The 22,029-nt window shown below is 35.4% G+C and overlaps 1 long non-coding RNA gene across 4 annotated transcripts; it reads left to right on the forward strand.

Annotated features, from left to right (window-relative positions):
* The first annotated feature begins 13,409 nt into the window (after window positions 1-13,409).
* Window positions 13,410-18,775, forward strand: LOC136064190 (uncharacterized). Of its 4 annotated transcripts, none has more exons than XR_010625881.1 (6): window positions 13,410-13,860; window positions 15,612-15,676; window positions 16,682-17,270; window positions 17,688-17,843; window positions 18,146-18,222; window positions 18,574-18,775. It is a non-coding gene; the product is annotated as an uncharacterized LOC136064190 (long non-coding RNA). The 4 variants fall into 4 exon arrangements; XR_010625880.1 differs by having other exon boundaries at window positions 16,682-16,809; window positions 16,897-17,843; XR_010625882.1 differs by having other exon boundaries at window positions 16,682-16,796; window positions 16,897-17,843.
* The last annotated feature ends 3,254 nt before the right edge of the window (window positions 18,776-22,029 follow it).

Here is a 22,029-nt window from a genome sequence, read left to right on the forward strand (position 1 = left end):
AAAAACCCCCCCCCCCCCCCCCCCCCCCAAAAAAAAAAAAAAAAAAACTCACACACACAGAGGCCGTTAGAGAGAGAATACAAACGTATATCCAACGTGAACTCCCATTGTTACATTTTAACTCAATTCAAAATATAAAATATATGTTCAAACCCAAGCCTTCATATACAAGATCTCTCTATCAAAGAAGAATGCTAAATTAATGCAAAGAATAAATCTGCTTCAAAAATCTTTCCTAAGGTTAAACAAAACTCCTGCTAACATTTGAACCCCAAATCTTTTACAATGTCGTATATTTACCTCCTGAAGAAAAGAATTTGTTTTTTGAAAAACAAACATACAAAAGCAAATATATATATATATATATAATATTGAAGAGGGTAAACCATAACCTATATTTACAAAGGTCAAATAAATAAATAATTACATTCCTAGATTTTATCAGGGCATGGAAAGTAGAATGTTTTTATATTTATAGTTGGGAATATTTCAAATTTTACTAGATAATTTTATATATAAATGTATTTGTCATTAATCACACCCAAAAAATAAATAAATAAATAAATAAAATCTAACCATATTTTTTTTTTTTAAAACAATTAATTTAAACAGTAACTTATTATATGTTAAGGCAATAATAGTTGTCACACATCAATTTGTAAAAAACAAATTAGAAAAATAGCTTTAACATATATTTATTTTTGGTTACTGCTGTGTTTTTCTAACCAATAAACATCACTCTAGTTATGTTGTGAAATAATTTGATTAAATTAAAAAGAAAGAAGAGTGAAATCAAAGTAAGATCTATGGGAACATGCCTACATTCACGGGAACAAGGAACTAATTCTCCGCTATATGAATAAATCTAGGTCGCAACAATATCTATTATTAATAAAAACCATACCCATTACAAATTCCATAAGCGCTATTGTATCATAGCATTTGGTTCTATTCATTGTGTTCCACTTCACTCCATTACGCCCATCAATGATCAAACCCCCAACTAAGTAGCTTAATAACAAATATGAGCCAACTTTAACAAGGTAATTGCCATGCATCATGCCAAAATTGCTATTTTTTTCTTGGTAATGACATATTCTTTCTTTGAATATAATTTCAAAGTTGTTTTCATAAACTTTAAAATTAACATAAATTTGAATGTAGAAATAGAAATTGAGATCTTAATTAAGCAAGTATTGCACTAGATACAATTAGTATCAAAGACTGAGATTGAAAATTAAAAAGTTAACTTTTTCTTTCAGCTCTTAGATCAGAAAGTTAAAAAGTCTTAAAAAAAAAAAAATTGATACATGATTTTAGTTGACTTTTAACTTTCAATTTTAGCCTCGATACTAAGAGAGCGTTTGACTAGCACATTTTGCTGTATTGCGTTTTGCTTTTTCTTTTTCTTTTTCTTTTTTTTTACGCGGTTCAGTCTACTTTTTTACTGTAGCAGTACTGTAATGGCTACTGTTCATTAAACAGTAGTCGCAAAATTTGACTTTTCAACGCAAATTTTACTGTTTACGGACCCATAAATTTCACTTTTCAGCAACTTTTTCATTAAAAATGGGTCCCACGATACTATTCACACATTTAAAAATTATTTTGTTACAGTATTTTTCAGTTTTCAGTTTTAGTTTTCAGTTTTCAGCTGTATCCAAACGGACACCAAATTTCAATCCTAGACATAGAGGCACCAAGGTCTAATGCAAACAATTGTTGCTTTATAACAATACGTATAATATGTTTGCTAATAATGCCCACGTAGATTTTTTTTTTTTTTTTTTTTTGTATTTAAGTTTGATTAACACCTATTTTACAAGTTGTTAGGAAAATAATTGTCATTATTATTTAGTACACTCATAACATTTTTTTTTTTTTGGATTAAACAATTTACAGTCTAAATTAGGTTAAATTTCTATTGACTAAATATTTTAAATACCTTCTAGAAGGTAGGAAAAAGAATACAAAAAAATCCACCTATATTTTTCATTACAAAAAAAATCAATTATCAATCTAAGATGCATTTAGAGAAAAACCACTATGACAGAACACTAACCCAGAGAAAAATTTCACTATTAGAATCGAAGTTTATACAATTGAAACATATCATGTTCCTAATTTCTACCTCCAATAGTACTAACGAATTTGACTCCACACTACTCCAAGCCTATTAAATACTTTTAATATAGAATATCACGCATGAATTACATCTGTGATTTCAAGGACTGCATTGAAGATTTTCTATGCGGTAACAGTTGGATGGCTATGTGGCTTCACTCTTGATATACACTATAGCAGAAAACACCATGTAAGATAGTTCTCTATTTACTTTTATACTTATCTCTATGAATTAATAAACTTTTTCGCCTCTACACCTACTTAAAATTGTACTTAATGAACTTTATATATGTTCTCCAATTAGCATTACAATGACCCATATCATTAGTGGATTTAAAATATGCATCAAGAAAAAATTTATTTCTCAATTTTCAATCCATCAAGACACAGTCAAAATTATAGAATCTTCTTTCTTTTGAACTGCTTCTTGAACATAATCATAAACTTGATGTTTGACATTTACAAGTCAAAATAAGTTACATTTGCCAACACTAAATCTAAGTGTGTGTATAGATATAGATATAGGGACGGGCCCAAGGGGCTTGACCCAAAGAAATTTTTTATTTTACTAGTTATATTTTTCATTTTTGCAGTTGGGTCTCTTTCTTTCAAAACCTTAGGCCCTTCTCCCTTCCAATTAGCCTAACCAACCCAACCCAACCCAAGTACCCAACTAGCAACGACCCAATCAAAAAATTTAACAAAAATGAAACTTAAAAAAATTTAAAATCCAACTGAGTAAACTTTTTTTTTTGTCTTTGTTGGTAGATAGTTGTATCCTAATGTATTAAGAAACAATGATTTTGTATATTTATTTTAGTTGATAGTTTGTTAATAACTTAATACTATATGATGCCTACTTTTTTTTTTTTTTTTTTTTTTTTGAGAAGGTATATGATGCCTACTTGGAAATTCTCTCAATTGTATCTAGAGATAGGAGAGGAGTGAAAGCTAGCGGCACCATGGCAAATCATTTTGAGTATTGTTAAAAAGGAACTCGAGTTTATAAAACTCGAGTTCTATATTACACTAAACTCAAGTTATAAACTCTAGTGTCAAGTGGAATTTTAAATTACAGAGTTCTACGTTACCGGGTCCCACCGTGGACTTTCATTAATAGAATTCTTACTCCAAACACGAGTTTTATGTAGAACTCGAGTTTCATAAACTTAAGTTACAAAACAGTAATAGATAACTGAATATATCACGAATAGTATGATAAATTGCTAAATATTTTGTCAAATAATACTATTAGGCCATTTTTGCCTACTTTTTGTAAATTTTTGGAACAGAGTAACCTTAGTCGTAGCTAGGGGTGGCAATTTTTATTCATATCCATGAATCCGTCCATTACCCACTTTATTTGGATAAGTCTTAACCCAATCCATTCGAGTATTTGGGTTAAATGAATAAAGACCCATTTGGTTATTTAATTAGATGGGTCTAAATGGATAAATCCACTAATACCTACTAAACCCATCTAAATTAAAAATTAAAAAAACCCACTAATACCCACTAAACCCTTCTAAAAAGTAAAACTTAAATAAAAGGTATGACCTTAATCTCACATATTTTCTCAGTAACCAAACACTTTAACCTCTAGATTTGCACAAACACTTTCCCTCAGATTTGAAGAAGAAGAAGAACCCTAGCACACCATTGACTTGGGTATTAGTAGTTGGATCCACGCTGATGGAAGGACAGCCACCGATGGCGAGGCTAATGAAGTTGTTGCTGAACGTGACTATCCAAGGAAGTCTCAGACCAGTACAGGTTGTCATGTCGCCGGAATCGACGATCTGCGATCTCATCGCCGCCGCAGTGAAGATTTAAGTGAAAGAGTGTCGCCGGCCAATCTTGCCGACCACCAATCAGCCATGTTCGCCGAGATCGAGCGCCCCAATCCCAACTCTAATTCTGATTCCAATTCCAATATTGTTTACAAGATTGTCGATTTGGTGTGTAAGTCTGGGGGGCTCAGAGAGGAACAAATTGAGTTCGGCGTGCTTCGAGTTCTTCTCTCCGCGATTTGATCTCTTACTATATTGATCTGTGCCAAGTCTGTTCTCGCTCAGATTTTTGAGCTTTTTTTTTTTTTTTTGAAGTTGACAACTTCAACTTTTTCTCTTTCTTTCTCNTTTATTTTTTTCCATTTTTGGCTTATAGTCCGGCCCTACTTAGCTTAAAATCCTAGGTGTCTACACACACACACACACATATATATATATATATATAGTTTGGCAAAATAGTTCAAGCCAATATAAACAAATTCAACTTTCACACGTGGTATATTTAAGCCAAATCAACAAATTTCTTTCCTACAAAAAAGAAAAAAATATATGGTTGGTGGTTGGTCCCCTTGAAATTATTCTCCCCTAATGCTTAATCATTTGGGTCAACTTAATACATTTTGAATAATTTAAGGCTTCTGGAAATAAATGTTAGTGATTTTTTTAATACTTAAATTTCATATGGAAAATATTAATTATATATATATATATTTAGAACCCTAGCACACCATTGACTTGGGTATTAGTAGTTGGATCCACGCTGATGGAAGGACAGCCACCGATGGCGAGGCTAATGAAGTTGTTGCTGAACGTGACTATCCAAGGAAGTCTCAGACCAGTACAGGTTGTCATGTCGCCGGAATCGACGATCTGCGATCTCATCGCCGCCGCAGTGAAGATTTAAGTGAAAGAGTGTCGCCGGCCAATCTTGCCGACCACCAATCAGCCATGTTCGCCGAGATCGAGCGCCCCAATCCCAACTCTAATTCTGATTCCAATTCCAATATTGTTTACAAGATTGTCGATTTGGTGTGTAAGTCTGGGGGGCTCAGAGAGGAACAAATTGAGTTCGGCGTGCTTCGAGTTCTTCTCTCCGCGATTTGATCTCTTACTATATTGATCTGTGCCAAGTCTGTTCTCGCTCAGATTTTTGAGCTTTTTTTTTTTTTTTTGAAGTTGACAACTTCAACTTTTTCTCTTTCTTTCTCTGATGGTTTGTTTGGTTGCTAAGAAAAAAAAAACAGAGAAGAAAAAATTCATTTTTTTCTCTCTCTGTGGCTTTGTTTGGTTGCTAAGAAATGAATTTTGTAAAGGGAAAATGAAAGAAAAAGAATTTTGAGCTTTTTAATTTTTGTTTTTAAAGTTTTTAACAAGTTATTTATTTCTTTGGATCATATTGGGTTAAATTGGTGGGTTACTAATTAAATAGGTTGGACGGGTAATAAATAATTAATTTATATATAAACGGGTCATAAATGGATAAATGAATAATTACATACCCAATTCATTTATGATCTAACCCATTTATGACCCAACCCATCCATTTACCACCCCTAATACTCGTAGCCCTATACCCCTTGACTTCAACTAATATTTGCTATCCGTGAACTATTTTTTTGAGGCGATATACTGATATTTGCTGGTGAACTTTAAATACTCATAGTATCCATTGACTTGACTAATCGATTATTTTGAGGCAGGTGGTAGTGGCCCTGAGGGCAATAAAAGGTTTCAATAATGGTAGGTATTTCCTGAGTGAGGGACAAAGTCATATGTATTGTAACCATATTCCCGAGTGAGAGACACGGTCATATGTATTATACTATCGGAAAAATTGATTTTCTTTTTTGAAAAACAAACACACAAGCAAGAAAGAGGGAATCAGAAAATTCATGTAATAATTATATGTGAAGTGGGCAAACAAAGTCAAATGAATAAATAAAACAAAATTACATTTTTCTGGGTTTTCTGGAGGGATGCAAAGTGGAATGTTTTATAGTTATGGTTGGAAAAACTTTCAAATTTTTCTACATGATTTTATAAATTTATTTTTTATTAATCATAAAAAAATAATTCAAACAATCTAATTTAAAAAATAATAATAATTCAAATAATCATTTATTATATATTAAGAAAGTAACAATCAAATGTATTATCACATCAATTTGTAGAGCTTATTTTGGTAGAATCTGAAAAATAGCTTTAGCATTTTTTTTTTCCCTATAATAATACTGAAGTGGACAGGACATGGCACTTTTTTTTTTTTTTTTTGAGAAACAGGACATGGCACTTATATTTACAAGTTCATACATTGCTTGCATATATATCGATAAAAGAATTAAAATAATAAAACATAAATTCCTGGGTCTGGGAGAGGCCGGTTGGATGTCATGTCACGTGTGGCGTAAACCCCGTTTCTCTATATTTTTAGTCTAAGCTGTGAAAAAAAAAAAAAAAAAAAACCCTGTTTCTCTATATTTTTAGTCCAATTTGTGAAAAATAATGTTAACCATAAACATTACTTTATTAGTCTAAGTAAACGAAACAGACGTGAAAAGGTGATGCCCCAGTGTTTTCCGTGGTACATCATAGAAGTAGAAATTGATTTGACCAGAACTGGTAATGGCACTATCACCTAACTTAAGGTCTAATTCTTCTGGCCAAATCAGGAGAAGATGCCAACCAAAGTTTTCTTATTTTGGTTACTGCTGTGTTTTTCTAGCCAATAAACACCACTCTAGATATGTTGTGAAATAATTTGATTAAATAAAAAAGAGAAAAGACTGAAATCAACATAGAGAATTTATGTATTTTGGCAATATGCCTACTTTCATAAGAATAGGGAGCTGAAATCAGTGTTACAATAGTGTTTATTACAAATAGTAATTCTATTTGGTTCAAATTCTAATTACGATTCATTTAAGTGTTTAAACTTAAATCCATTCATGCCTGTAGTCCTCGGACCAGATGATTTGGGTTAGTTAACACTGTTACGATTCATTTAAGTGTTTAAACTTAAATCTATTCATGCCTGTAGTCCTCGGACCAGATGATTTGGGTTAGTTAACACTATGTTACGATTCATTTAAGTGTTTAAACTTAAATCCATTCATGCCTGTAGTCCTCGGACCAGATGATTTGGGTTAGTTAACACTGTTACGATTCATTTAAGTGTTTAAACTTAAATCCATTCATGCCTGTAGTCCTCGGATCAGATGATTTGGGTTAGTTAACACTATGTTACGATTCATTTAAGTGTTTAAACTTAAATCCATTCATGCCTGTAGTCCTCGGACCAGATGATTTAGGTTAGTTAACACTGTTACGATTCATTTAAGTGTTTAAACTTAAATCCATTCATGCCTGTAGTCCTCAGACCAGATGATTTGGGTTAGTTAACACTATGTTACGATTCATTGAAGTGTTTAAACTTAAATCCATTCATGCCTGTAGTCTTTGGACCAGATGATTTGAGTTAGTTAACACCGTTACTATTCCTTTGTGTTTAAACTTAAATCCATTCATGCCTGTAGTCCTCGGACCAGATGATTTGGGTTAGTTAACACTGTTACGATTCATTTAAGTGTTTAAACTTAAATCCATTCATGCCTATAGTCCTCGGACCAGATGATTTGGGTTAGTTAACACTATGTTACGATTCATTTAAGTGTTTAAACTTAAATCCATTCATGCCTGTAGTCTTCGGACCAGATGATTTGGGTTAGTTAACACCGTTACTATTCCTTTGTGTTTAAACTTAAATCCATTCATGCCTGTAGTCCTCGGACCAGATGATTTGGGTTAGTTAACACTGTTACGATTCATTTAAGTATTTAAACTTAAATCCATTCATGCCTGTAGTCCTCGGACCAAATGATTTGGGTTAGCTAACACTATGTTAAGATTCATTTAAGTGTTTAAACTTAAATCCATTCATGCCTGTAGTCTTCGGACCAGATGATTTGGGTTAGTTAACACCGTTACTATTCCTTTTGTGTTTAAACTTAAATCCATTCATGCTTGTAGTCCTCGGACCAGATGGTTTGGGTTAGTTAACACTATGTTACGATTCATTTAAGTGTTTAAACTTAAATCCATTCATGCCTGTAGTCCTCGGACCAGATGACTTGGGATTAGTTAACACTATGCTACGGTTCCTTTTAAGTGAACGGGAAAGGATCATGATAAAATCAATGTGCAAGACTTCATAATAACAGGAAGATATATTACACGCGGCAAAGGAAATAAATGCTGAGGGAAAAACTGCTTCATTAATCTAAAGAGTGTGTTACAACCTCTTGCAAAAAGAAAAACAATAGAGAAAGGAGGGCCCTACGCATCTACTCTTGAGCTGGGGAACCCACAGGGTCTGCAACCTGGCCTGTCTGAGCGGCCGCCTCCGGGGCTTGGCTCTGGGATTCAGCTGGAATCTCCTCTTCGTCCAACCCCTGACCTTTGTCTTTGGCTAGCTCAACTGGCAGAAGAGCCTCTCCTGGCGCATCAGGGGCGGAAGGGGAAGCCCCACCGACTGGACTTGGCTCTGGGGCCTCCAAAAGCTGGGGAGCAGAAGGAGAGTCAGTCTCTGGGAGCGCTCGGATATCTGGATGGTAGTATATGCTCCCAGGTAACCTCAGGGCAGAATCCGAAGGGACCCCAGCAGCATCCAGTGCCTGAAGCCAAGTTACGTCACAGTAGTCACGAGCAACCGAAGCAAATTGCTCCGTGAGCTGCTTCCCAGTCTCGTCCACTCCTAACTGATATGCCGCTTTCCTCTCGGCTTCGACTGACTCCTTGGCCAGTTGAACTGCCTGCTCAGCTGCTTGGGCGTCCTCCCTGGCTTTTTGAAGTTCAGCCCTAAGACCCTCTACCAGCTCCTTTGCGGTCACCAGGTTGATTTCTGACGCACGCAGTTGCTTGCGCTGCTCTTCGGTCTGGGTCTCGGCGGTTTGGAGGCTGGCCTTGTTGTTGTCCCTCTCACGGGTCACGGTCTTAAGCTGCTCGGACAGACTAGCATAGTCATCCTTCAGCTGGCCGAGAACCCTCTCAACCTCGGATTGAGACTGGACTGCCACTTGGGCCTCGAGGTGGAACTTTCTGTTCCACTCCTCAGCCACATAGATTTGCTGGGTAATCTGCACGACGACATGTTTAACTCAAAGTAAGTGGGGGTCAGAGCGAATTAAAAACGAAACTCAAGTTAAGGGGGCAAGTTCGTTTACCATGGCCATATCCCTCTTAAGGGACAAGAAGAGCTCCTGCTTGTTGAAGCACCTATAGGACTCCATATCGTGGGGCAAAAGGAGTGGCTGCTGTAGGGCCTCAGCTACATACCCAGCTCTTCCCCCATCATAATTCCTGAGGGAAGTATCCCAGAGAATGGGGGCACCATCCAGCTCAAGTCTCGGGCACCACGTGCGAGGTCCTCCTCGGCGTACATCGGCTTTGGGTACCTCGTTTCGGCTTTCAGTGGAAGCGGCCCTTTTTCCTCGGTCCCTCACCGTACTCTGCTGCTTACTCACCTTTGAGGGCATCCCTACCTCCCTCTCTTCCGGCTCGTGGGGCCTCTTCCTCTGTGGGTCTGGTGTGGGCCTCGAGCTGTGTTCAGGAGCCTTGGGAGGCGCTAGGGGCGGGACCTCTGTCGGACAAGAGGTCCCTGGGCCTTTTTGTTCGGCCTTTCGGCCCCTATTCTTCATCATAAGCTTCAGGTCCACCATCTCCTCGTCCGAAGAGTCGTCGGGGAGTGCAGTTACTAGAAGCGGCTGGACACTGGAATGCCTGTCACCTCCTTCCTCGGCCTCCGAGACCTCTACCGCTTGATTTGCCCCTGAAGCTTCCTCTCCAAAGTGGAACTTGTCTATTTGCTCTTCTAGCGAGGAGGTGGAGGAACCAACCCTTTCACCCTCAACCTCTGGTCCGAGTTGAGCTTGTTGTAGTGGCTGGGCGAGATGGGGTACACCCTCAGGGTTCGGGTGTGGTGCTGGCGGAAGGTTGTGTGGAGCCAAAAAGCCTCTGAATGAAACGTTGATGCGGTTAAGGCGTTCGTCTCCCTAGACTATCGCGTTGCCGACCGGTTGGAGGTCTTTTCGCCTCGCCGTGTACCCTAGGATGAGAGGAGCCGATCGAAGTTGTCCGTCCTCACTCACAAAGATCTCGGACCGCAGCAAATAGTTGAGCGCGGCAAAGTTGGTAAGGCTGAGCCAAGGAGATATGTTTCTTCTATCTGTTACAAGTCGCAGCGAAACGTTGTTAGAAATTGAAAAGCGGCAATACAGGAAGAGTCAAAAACTGTCAAAAAACGACGATCCTGAGCCTATGGTTAGTGTGCCTAAGTCTAACGTGTCCCACTTGGCTTCCCTGCTCTGGTCGGACAGTGAGGGCCATCATACCACGCGCCCGAGATGATCACGTAGTCGTCTTTCATCCCTTTGTTGGTTTTGGGAAGGCAAGAAATAAGCCTAACAATGTCGGACCGGGACTTCAAATAGTATCCCGCCCCTTGCTGGCTGTGGAACTCATACATATGCACCACGTCGTGCCAAGTGAGCTCCAGTCCTAGGAGGCGGTTGAGATCCTCAATGGCTCCTAAGATCCTAAACATGTTAGGCGCGCACTGCCAAGGGGTGATCCTATGGTTTATAAGATAATTAGTGGTGATAGGGCCCATGGGAATCGTCATCCCTCCTTCGAGGAATGCGATGAGAGGGATCACAACCTCCCCCGTTTCCCGATCGGTTAGTATTTTCTCTAGAGGGCAGTACTTCACACCCACGTTAGGAGGTATGCGGTACGTGGCCCTAAACTTCTCCAACTGGGCGGGGCTGTCTACCAAATACTCTAGTTTACCCATCGCTCAAACTGAAAAATGGACGGCCGAAGAGAAAGCCGAAGGATTGAGATTGCGAAAACTTACAGGAACTAGGCTAGGGATTGACCCCCGAGCTCGCGGAAGGATTCCTGAGGATTCTGAGAAAAGGCAAGATCAGCGGTTGGAAAAGCTCTGAGCGTTTGTGTGCTTCTGGGCTGGTCTGAAAGTTGCAAAGTGAGAGGAAATGTCCACAGCCGAGATTTTATACGAGGTCAAACGGAGAGGCAAAAGTTATTTCTCCCAAATCTCAATGAAAAACCCCGTCCGTTGGATGCAATATACAGGGCGCCCCCTGGCGCACTTAATGCAGTGCTTCGGGAATCAGGAAAACAACGACATTAATGATGGAACGCGCGCACCTATGCCTACACGCGTGCCAGGCTGAACTTTTGTCCATTGCCAAGTTTTTATCTCGTAACAAATCAAAATCCCATTTTTTCCCTTCGGATGCGAAGGAAAAATTAAGATTTTGAGGGGCTATTGTGGGGGGAAAAGCCCAAAGCTACTTAATGGGCCTGGAACCCACTGATTAAGGGCCATGATGCTTCCGAGAATTAATAGATGGTTGGGGCGGCCCACCTAAAGCAGGAAGCCCAGAAGCGAAAGGGGAGTGTCGTCCGAGGAGGCCACCATTTGTCCGAGGATGTCTTTCTCCTCGGCTATGATAAGCTTTGATCAAACGAATGTGTGAAAAGTCCGACTAACCTCCCCAACGATCCCAATAGTGATGATGGACTCTGGGTGGATCCGGAAATAATCAGAACTAGAAAATATCTGAAGGAAAGGCTGGTACCACCGCATTTAATGCGCTACAACAGCTTTTCTGACCGCATTTATGTGGAGAAGACCCCTGAACAGTGCAACCTCAGCTACCACCACTCAAAGAACTAAAGTAGACACACGACATGACATGCACTCGAGTGGATGCGTAGATGAAGAACAAGTGGACGATGAAGATTATAGGAAGGAATGCTATATAAAAAAGAAGGGTCCCTGATAATAGAGGATGGGCAAAAAAAAGAGAGAGAAAGGGAGAAAAAAGCTCCACTATAGCTCTAAATCTTGTAATCACGGTTCATTCAATAAACGCCTCTTCGGACATTCATTCAGAGAGTTATCTAAGCTTCAGTTCACGTTATCATCACTGCACGTAACCCAGCCAACTGTTCAGTACTTCATATCCAGCACAGCTCTTTCAATCCACTCTCTACAAATTTATTGTTCTGAGTTCGTTGGGCCTTTAACCCATCTCTTTTGGGCTTAGGCGACAAAAAACGACCCTACACCACCTTTTAAAGAGGAATAGTTATTCCTCATTTTGAAGAATAGCTATTCATAAGGAATGACTATTTCTTGTAATAAAAATATAACCAAACTAAAGAATAACTAAATCACAGAAATAATTATTACATTACAACACCTATTACAGTCTACCAAACATGTCCTTAATACTTAAAATTAGTCAACTACTGCATTAGGAGAATTTATTTAAGGGCATTTTTTTTCTCTCACCTTATTTACTACGACCGCTTTAAATGTTTATTTATTTTTTTGATAGATCTCTTTAAACGATTAGAGAGAGAATATTCCGCACTATTTATTTATTTTGATACATATCATGCAATATTTATTACTAACTTCTTCTCTTTTTGCACTACTAACTTCTTAAATGTTTAGAGTGAGAAGAGAGAGAAAAACGAGAGAAGATGAATTAGAATTACAAACAAATTCTATTCGGATAAAATTGTGATAGTTTCTATGGAAGGGGATTAAAAAAGAAGAAAGAGCCGAGCTTGGAGCTGTAAGCAGGGACGGACCCAGGTGCAGGGCAAAGGGGGCCCGGGCCCCCCCTGGGTCCAAAAAAAAAAAAATTAGTATGTAAAATTTAAAAAAAACAGGTTTGAGCCCCTTGGTTTTTAGCTTGGGCCCCCCTTGGTTTTTAGCTCAGGCTCCCAGCCAGCCAGCCCAAGAATTTTCAAAAACCCATGAAAACCTTAAAAAAAAAAAAAATTGTATAAATCTATTTATAATAATAATAATAATAATAATATAATATATAATAATGTGGTTTATATTAGAATATTAGATTATCTATTTATATTTGATAATAGTAGGAGGACAAATAATTTTTTAATTGTTTGATTTGATCTAATTACACTTAAATAGTAATTTACACCTCATTGTTCATACTTTTTTTTAACAAAAATTATTGTATAAATCTTCAAAATTTCATACATATTAATCAATTTTTTATCCTAAATGCTGAAACATTAGATGTAACTTCTTAGAAAAGCTCTAAAATGTAAAAAGGTAAGTTCAAACCTATTAACCTAAGCACAAATAATTTAGTACAGTGAAAAAAAATGTAGGCACAAGTTTACTTAAAGTTAGTTTGTGAAATAAAGTAATTTAATTTTGGCCATAATTTGGGCCAAATTAACTTGAGTTTTTTGCATTTTGAGCCAATGTAGGCTTAATCTATTAACACAATGTAGGCATAACTAACTTGCTCCTCCTAAGAAAATTTCTTGGCTCTGCCAGTGACTATATGGATATGCGTTTGAATTTTTTTTTTTTCACTTATCTCCGGCCCCCCCTAGCTTGAAATCCTGCGTCCGTCCCTGGCTGTAAGCATCTAGATTGTGTGTGTCAATTATTGTATTTTTGTTTACAAAGAAATTTAGAGAATAAAATTTAGCTTATATAGGCATGGTTAGAACTACTCTACGTCATCTATGAATATAATGTTTGTACGTATAATATTATTGCAATAAAGCAGTCTGATTGCCATCGCCTTCTTTATTGCAATATGTGTTGAAACAAACACTAATAAATTGGGCTGAGCTTAAATTTTGGTAGACTTATTTCAAGGTCACTACTAACCCTCCAAAATAAATTAATGTGACCCTCCTTGTTCAACTTTTCCCGCACTTTCTTGTCGGTCTTCTTTGCACATCTGTAGTTTCATCTACGACGAAGAGCCAAAACGCCGCCACAGTACAGATGCTCTCGTCCGCTGTGAAGATCCTTTCACATTTCTCAGAAAACAAACATATCCTAACTCTGTCTGTTTGTTTACAGGTCTCCTCTCTCTAACTCTGTTTGTTTCCCGAGAAAAAAAATAAAGGAGAATGCTGTGTTTTGATTTTTGTTTTGTGTATTGTGGTATCTAAGGTTTTGAATTCTTTGAAATTGATGCCCCTCAATTTATTATATGAGTTAGTATTGATGCTGACTTTGTGGATTTTGTGGTTTTGATCAGAGAGTTTGTTGATGATTTTGAAAATTCTATGTTTATGTTTAGCTAATTTGATAATTAGTATATTACAACAAGCCTTTTGGTTAATTTCACCTGCAATTGGTGGTTCTTGGAATTGGAGTGAATAGGAATATATGTTTGTTTCTCTGTGCAATCACTAATATATTATTGGTTCTGTGAAAATGCAATTTAATTAGTCGAGTTGAAATTAAGTTTCAGTTGAGTCAAAATTGTACTTGGAAATTCTATTTAGATCCTCACCTCAAATTTGATATGGAGTTGGCATTGATCAGTTTTGTATACATACATATTACACATATTTCATGAGGTGTACAGTACATATATTTGTGTACATACTTGTATCCATATTGTACTTAGGTTTTTGATGAAAAATAACCCCATATAACTTAGCTTAGCTTGAATTGTAATGGTTATTTTTTATGAAAAATAACCCCATATGACCTTTTCGTCAACTTCCAGTAAACTACCATTATGAGAATTACATTCACTATTAGACTTGTTTTTTCCCCTAAGGCTACAGTCTTTTTTTTTTCTTTTTCCTATTATTTGTATTTGGTGGATTAAACTATGTATAACAGCTTCTCAAAATTTCTTAAACATGGAAGCAGTTTTAATTCCATTGAATTGAAATAGAGTTCCTTTATATTTCTTTTTTACTTTTCCCTCTAGACTCTAGTCATGATCTTGAGTTCATTTTTTGTTTGAAGTTATTCCAAATTTGAACATTAATTAATTGGAAGTTAAAGAAATAGCCTTCATGCTTGAATCACTGATAGATGGTCTTAAGGCATGGTTGTTTGTCCTCTTGGATGATTGGTTTGCTTTAAATGAACAGGAAAGTTAGGCTTATATCTGATACGTGCATGATAAGAATTCTTGGCCCCAATTCGGGATCTGCCCAGCACAAAGCTTGCTGCTAAATTAACTTGAATCTTGTCAACTGTGTTCATTCCCTGTTTAATATATATGCAAAAAACTCTTGCTTCTCTCACGTTCTCTTACTTTTAATCTCCCAAGCTCATTGCTACAGAAACAAGTCGGACTCACCCTCATTACATATATAGGTGAAATCGTACGCAGATGCTATTGATTTATACAAATAGATTAAGCCAGTAAACTAACTTGCGCATAAATAACCTTGTGTCAAATTAGTACTAGTACATTTACAGACCTGGTAATGGAAAAAGAAAAACAATTTCTTTTTTAACTGCTACATTCAGCGATTGATGTAGCATATACTGATATACACAGGTGACAAGTCCCTAGAATGTCTTTAGTGTTGAGGACTTTGAAACATAAAAATAAGTTTTATGTCAATGTTGTATGTGTTTTAACTTAGCTTGAATGCTTGAACATAAAAAAATTTGTGTGGTGTCATTTATTGGGCATTTAATATAATTATGAGTTGGTTTTTGATTAGTAGCTATTATGTTCGCATTCATAAGCTTATTTTTAACTTCAATAACTTGTTGCATGTTTCTTAGTCATTTGAGTATGTTACAGTAATTGATTATGAACATTTTCTGAATGTATGATTTCTAATCTAATGCAGTTTTGAAGTTTAGAGGAATTCTAGGAAGAGTTTAAGGATATCAATCAAGAGAAGCATATTTCAAGGTTGCGTAAAATGTTGGCCCCCATCTTCTTAGATTTATAATTCTAAAACTCTTTCAATGTGACAATTAGTTTCACTTGATTTAATTGTTCAGATTCCCAACATTGCTTTGCATGCGTATCACTATTAGCTTTGTCATATGAATCTCTAACTTTAACTCAACTCAACTTATCCAAGTCTTAATCCAAATTGATTGGGGACACTATATGAATCCTTATTCCAATTAGTTCTGGTTGGATTTTTGATCAATACTAAAACTGTGCCTATGTTGTTCTCAATATCTTCACTTCTTCATCAATCGGTCCAAGACTGCAAAAGAAGGATTTTGGTGGGTAGATTACCCACTTAAAACTTATTAATATCTTATGAGCCCGAATCCATTGTTACCACCTTAGATGAGAAGGTAGTTGACTGGCAGACCCTAACTCAAAACAGAACAGAACATTCCTTTTTGCAACAAGGAATAAACGAGCTTAGATTGAATAGCGAAAACATAAATCATATGTTACCTTTATACCAATGTTGGAGGTTTTCCTGTTTTATTTCTATATTTCATCAACTCTTTGATGTGAAAAAATAAGTCTTTTGTTCTCCTCTTCTCATATGATGTTGTTCTGCAATTTGAAAGAGTATTCATAAGTACAAACTAATTTGTTTATAAGTGCTTTATAAATTTTTTTTTGAAAGAATATGTATGTTAGTAACCATTGATGTCAAAGAATATTCGCTGGTTATGTCAAATTTCGAGTACTTTAGGCATTGACATCAAAGAATATTTGCTGGTATTGTCAAATTTCGAGTACTTTAGGCTTTGACACTAATTGCTAATTTGGGCCTTCGTTTGGAAGTGTGTTTTTTGTCCATTGCTCTGGAAGATGAATCTCAAGCAGAAGCCTATGCTGAACAAAAGTGATTATATGAATCACTATCTAGAGTTTTTAATTTTTATGGTAGCCTTATATTACATTTCCTTCTAAATCATCAAGGACTATGACTTTGTCATGCAGGGTGGTTAGGATAAGTTGGATATGTGAAGTAAATCTGGAAGTGGTTCTTCTTGCATTGTGCTCAAAGCAATTCAGCCAAGCATAAGCGCCTATGTCTTGTTTGCAGCTTAATTTGGTTGCAAACTAGAGTAAAAGACTGGATATTCTGATTATTTTTAAATTTCATCACCAATGAAACAAGCTCTAACGCTTTTCTTTTGTTTTCTATGAATCAGGGGTTTTTGTTTTTGAGAAAACCAGCAACCACTACAGAACATCTGCACCTGAGTTGAAAGAGAAAAGAGCAAAGCCATTGGAAGAGTGGCTGAACATGGAAAGCAGTTTTGGCGAGCTTGATGATATTAGTTTAGTCCAAGCTAAGCTGCCAAAAAAGCTGAAAAAGAGGAGGCAGATGCTGTCTGAGATATAATTGTGTTCCATTACATTTTGTAAGCTTTCCTTGTTCGCCTTTGCTAACAAGTTTAAATTGGCAGATATGAGGAATACATTGACTACATGTTCCCAGAGGAAACTCAGATGTCTAATTTTAGAATATTGGAAGCTGCACATAAGTGGAAGAAGTAAAATATTTCTGATAAAGACTAGCATGGTAACGTGTTTTTGTAGAATTGAAGCTTTTGGTGTCAATACATAATTGCTTTTTTAATGTTAATTGGGTGAAAATGAGGCAGTTTAGCTGCTAATCATATTTTTCTGGAATGGAAGATTGCACCACCAAAATCAGTTTTGAGGGAACTAAAGAGTTCTACAGAGTGTATAGATTAGATTCTGAGAATGTATTGTCAAAGAACTAATTGTTGATTATAGATAGCATTATGTAATATCCATTATGGATAAAATTTTCATATGTTTTTGTAGCTTATGGCAAGTGACAAGCAATTTGGGAGGGCCATGTACTAGGATTTTAATAATCCAACATCAATTTTGTCCTCTTGAGCTTCTGCAGATTTTAGTTTTACCAGGATATGGATATCTTCTTAGGATGGTCAATTGTTTGGCTTCGCAGCTTTGGTCCTATGTCGTATACGTAGGCCACCATGTCCATATTATATCAAGAATGGAAAATCTAGATCTGAAGACTTAAAACTGAAGGAGAAGAGAAAGTGTTGCAATAAGCATGATTTGCAACTAGGAAAGACTTGGCCCAGGGAAGCAGGAAAAGGTATTGGACAAATACTATCACTTCGCAATCCAAAATCATTTATGTGCAACAAGATTCATTAACTCTTCTCTCTCTCCCTGCTCTTATTATCTGTTTTTTAGTTAACTAATTTTTTTTAACATATTCTAGTCTTTGTCTGTATCAGGTATTGTTGATCTGCATTATGAGTTTTGTTTTGTTTTGGATTCTAGTCTCTAATCATCTTGAAACTTTTTATGACTGTAATTGATTTGGATTCTATTTGTTTGTCTTTCCAGTAATTCAAACTATATATAACTTTTTTTTTTTTTGGCCCGGTATAGATGGCCGCCAATATACTGCAACTCCTGTTGATCCTGATTTTATTTTTCTACCCATTTTTGAGGAAGCTAGAATGAAGGTACAACTAAAATTTATGGTGGTTTAGATCAGAAATAAAATTCCTGTTCTGATTTCTAACATTTTAATTGTTCAAAAATATCTATTTACTTTCAATCATGATATACCATTTGCATCTGAAAACTGGAGTAACAATTTAGTTTTTCATACCTCACTGCTTTAACTATTACTGCATGTTTCCTTGTGAAAGATCCTGTCCATAGAGTTGTTCCTAGCTATGAGATCTATATGTGTTTATCTTTTCCTAGTTCTGATTTGTTACAGTGTATTATCTTCTAGGTTTTGTATCGGCTATTGAATGCCAACTCTTTTTATTTTAATTAGTTTGTTTTTCCTTTTACCTTATTGGCAGCAATATTCATTTGAAATCAATGCAAAAGAGAGATGATCCAAGGAAGTTCAGGCAATTGGATGAGATATTCTTCGTTAGCAACTATCCTTGATATCAACTTTTATTGTCTATCGCGGAGAATTCTAGTTAAAATATTAAGTTCCTTTAGGTTAATGTAAAAGTGTCTCCGTAGACTTTAAGAATGAAAGATTTAGTAATTTAGAAAGCTAATTGAATTTTTTTTTTTTTAATATTTGTGTTTTGGTATAATATAGATTTTGTAATGTGTGGTTATGTAAAATATATGTGCATGGTTATGTTTTTTTTTTTTAAATAAAAAATAAAAAGAGAAAAACCTAAATGATCCAGGAAAAATTTTCTAATTTTGACTTCATGAATAAATAAATAAGGTGAGGGAAAAAAAAATCCCTTAAATAAATTTTGTTGATGCAGTAGTAGACTCTTTTTAACTATTAGATATTGAATCCATTTTTTATTTTATAGGGCTATGTTAACGAGTGCCCTTAAGATAATTATTAATAAACTATTTTAGGAATATTTTGACACTTATTTCATGAGAAATATAAACTCATCAAAAAAATTAATTGTTTTTATCATTTTCTCATAAAAGGTTTTTGCATTATCTTGATATTAAGATTTTATCCTTATTGTCCTACTACTAAAAGAGTTCCTAAAGAAAAAAAAAATCATTATCCTACTATTTAAAGAATTTTGTCAGGTATGCATTGCAAAGGTTATATGCTAACATATATATTGTTGCATAGAAATAGCTTCAATAACCCCTTGTTTTTTCCCCCTTTTTAAAGATCATATTAGGTCCACTTCGGTTCAATTGGTCTATATTTGGTCCAATTTGATCTATTTGGTTCATTTCGGTCCACTCTAGTCTATTTAGTTCAATTTCATCCATTTCGGTCTACTTCAATCCATTCAGTCTATTTTGGACCACTTTGGTCCATTTTGGTACACTTAATTACAAATGAGAAAATACAAATTTGGGCTAAGAATACCAATCTAAATTTGAATTTATTAAAAATATAAATCTCAAACTCATTCATATTATTGTTGTCACACCTCAGACTTGCTAGTGTGGCATAACATAAGACTGTCTCTAAAATACGGCAAGGTTCAGTGCCAAGTGGTTAGCTTATTTGTTAATGGGTGAAAAATTGATGGGAAAAAAAATTATAAAAAAAAATAAAAATAAAAATAAAAGAGAAGAAGAAAGAAAGAAAGGAAGGAGGCCGAGCTTGGGCGTTGTATGCGGCTGAAATGTGTCAAAAAAAAATTTCTTCCAATAAGAAATTGTAATTATAAACTTAGTTATGTTTCATTGGGCATAATTAAAGTACAGTGCATGAATCTATATAGATAATTAGAAGAGGTCATTTTGGTATTACTTTTTAACACTTCTAAAATATAATTCTATTATTTATTATTATTACTTTTACTTTTATGTCATTAATAAAATTAAAATTAACTCTATTAACTAATGAGCTAATAAAAAAATCAAAGTGATCAGTATATTAAATTAAATTATTAAAAAACCTCATAAATAAAATTCATTGGTGTCCATTTTTTTATCTGGCAGTTCCATAAAAAATAATAATAATGATGATTTCTACAATAATGGCCCTATCCCTTTGTTATCTGTTGATTGGCACAAGAATTATAGCTACAAAATTGTGCCTTCATGGTCCGGATGATACAGAGCTTTGAGGCTTTATTTCAGTCTCCTCCTGATCTTGCACCAACACTTTGTATGCTTTCTTTCTCTTTCTCTCTGGGTGAAATTCAATTCAAATCTAGGTTTTCTTTGGTTTATACTCTAATATTAATTCTGATGATGAAATTATGGGTTTACTTTTTGGGGTTAGTTTGCTATGAAGGTAGGATAGTGAATTTGAGACATTATAGAAAAGAGTAGAAGAGAGAAGATATGTAATTATGTTTATGCCCGTGTTTTCTTCTATGTTTTCCTCCCAAATGAGGGGGGTTGATTTTTGGTAGGCTTAGGAAAAAAACACTCATGGCCCTCCAAAATCCACTCCATTTTCTCCTCACAATCAAACAAATAAACAAATAAGAAATTATAATCTCCTAACTTTTGTCCCCATTTTCCATTCACCCAAAGAAAAAATTTGTAAAGTGAGAAGTCAGTGCAAACAGGCAATGCTAAAGGTAGAGGAAAGAAAAGAAATGATAAAGTTTATTATTATTATCTTTTAGAAAAACAAGAAAGGACAAAGTTAGAACAAATTATGACCTATGAGGATTTTATTTTATTTTTTATGAAGCCTATGTTGGACCCTCATTGTGGAAATAAGTAAAGCTTTGTCGTGACTCGACGACTTTGACTTGCATCTCTCTAATCCTCTTGTCTCAAGTGGGTTGCATTCCTACAATCCTACTGTTTAGGGTTGTCGATCTTTGAATAGACTTGCCATGTGTAGATATATGGCTACTTTAGTGTGGACGGTGGAGTAGGTAATATATAGATATATGGCTACTTTAGTGTGGACTGAGGAGTAGGTAATATATGTCATATATATTACCTACTCCACAGTCATGGCTACTTTAGTGTAGACTGTGGAGTAAGTAATATATGTGACATATATTACCTACTCCACAGTCCACACTAAAGTAGCCATATATCCACACATGGCAAGTCTATTCAAAGATCGACAACCCTAAACAGTAGGATTGTAGGAATGCAACCTACTTGGGACAAGAGGATTAGAGAGATGCAAGTCAAAGTCGTCGAGTCACGACAAAGCTTTACTTATTTCCACAATGAGGGTCCAACATAGGCTTCATAAAAAATAAAATAAAATCCTCATAGGTCATAATTTGTTCTAACTTTGTCCTTTCTTGTTTTTCTAAAAGATAATAATAATAAACTTTATCATTTCTTTACTGTGGAGTAGGTAATATATGTGACCAATAATTTTGCCTAATGGTTACTTTTGTTCACATTAAATATTTGGGAAAATTGACAACGTTAATCTATTAAATCTGATTAGAAGGCAAAAGAAAATAAAAATTGTAGGCTGTACTCAAGAGGTTTTGGGTTGGGCAAACTTGATTATAAGATATCTTAGATGTATTCTTTCTTTCTTTTGGTATTGGTATGTATATAGAAATTCCTTAACTTGGAATTTAAATAGTAAGAGAGCTTTCGTAGTAGGCGGATATCATAAGATATTAGTTAACCAAACAAGTGATAGTAAATAAAATTATCTAAGATAGATCATAGATTGATGTAACTGGGTCATTGTTTTAGGTGGTATTTGTTTGTGGATCTTAGACGAGAAGGTTAGGGATGAGAAGTGCGAATTTAGTAATCTCTTCTGCTTGATGTAGGTAACATTTTCTTGCCTTGTTATATTTTGCTTAAAATAACATGTTTTATCTATTAAATTTTCCTTGGTCTTTCCTTACAAATCTTATTTAATT

The sequence above is a fragment of the Quercus suber genome, unplaced genomic scaffold (assembly GCF_002906115.3).
Source record: "Quercus suber isolate HL8 unplaced genomic scaffold, Cork oak 2.0 scaffold_643, whole genome shotgun sequence".
Lineage (NCBI taxonomy): Eukaryota > Viridiplantae > Streptophyta > Magnoliopsida > Fagales > Fagaceae > Quercus > Quercus suber.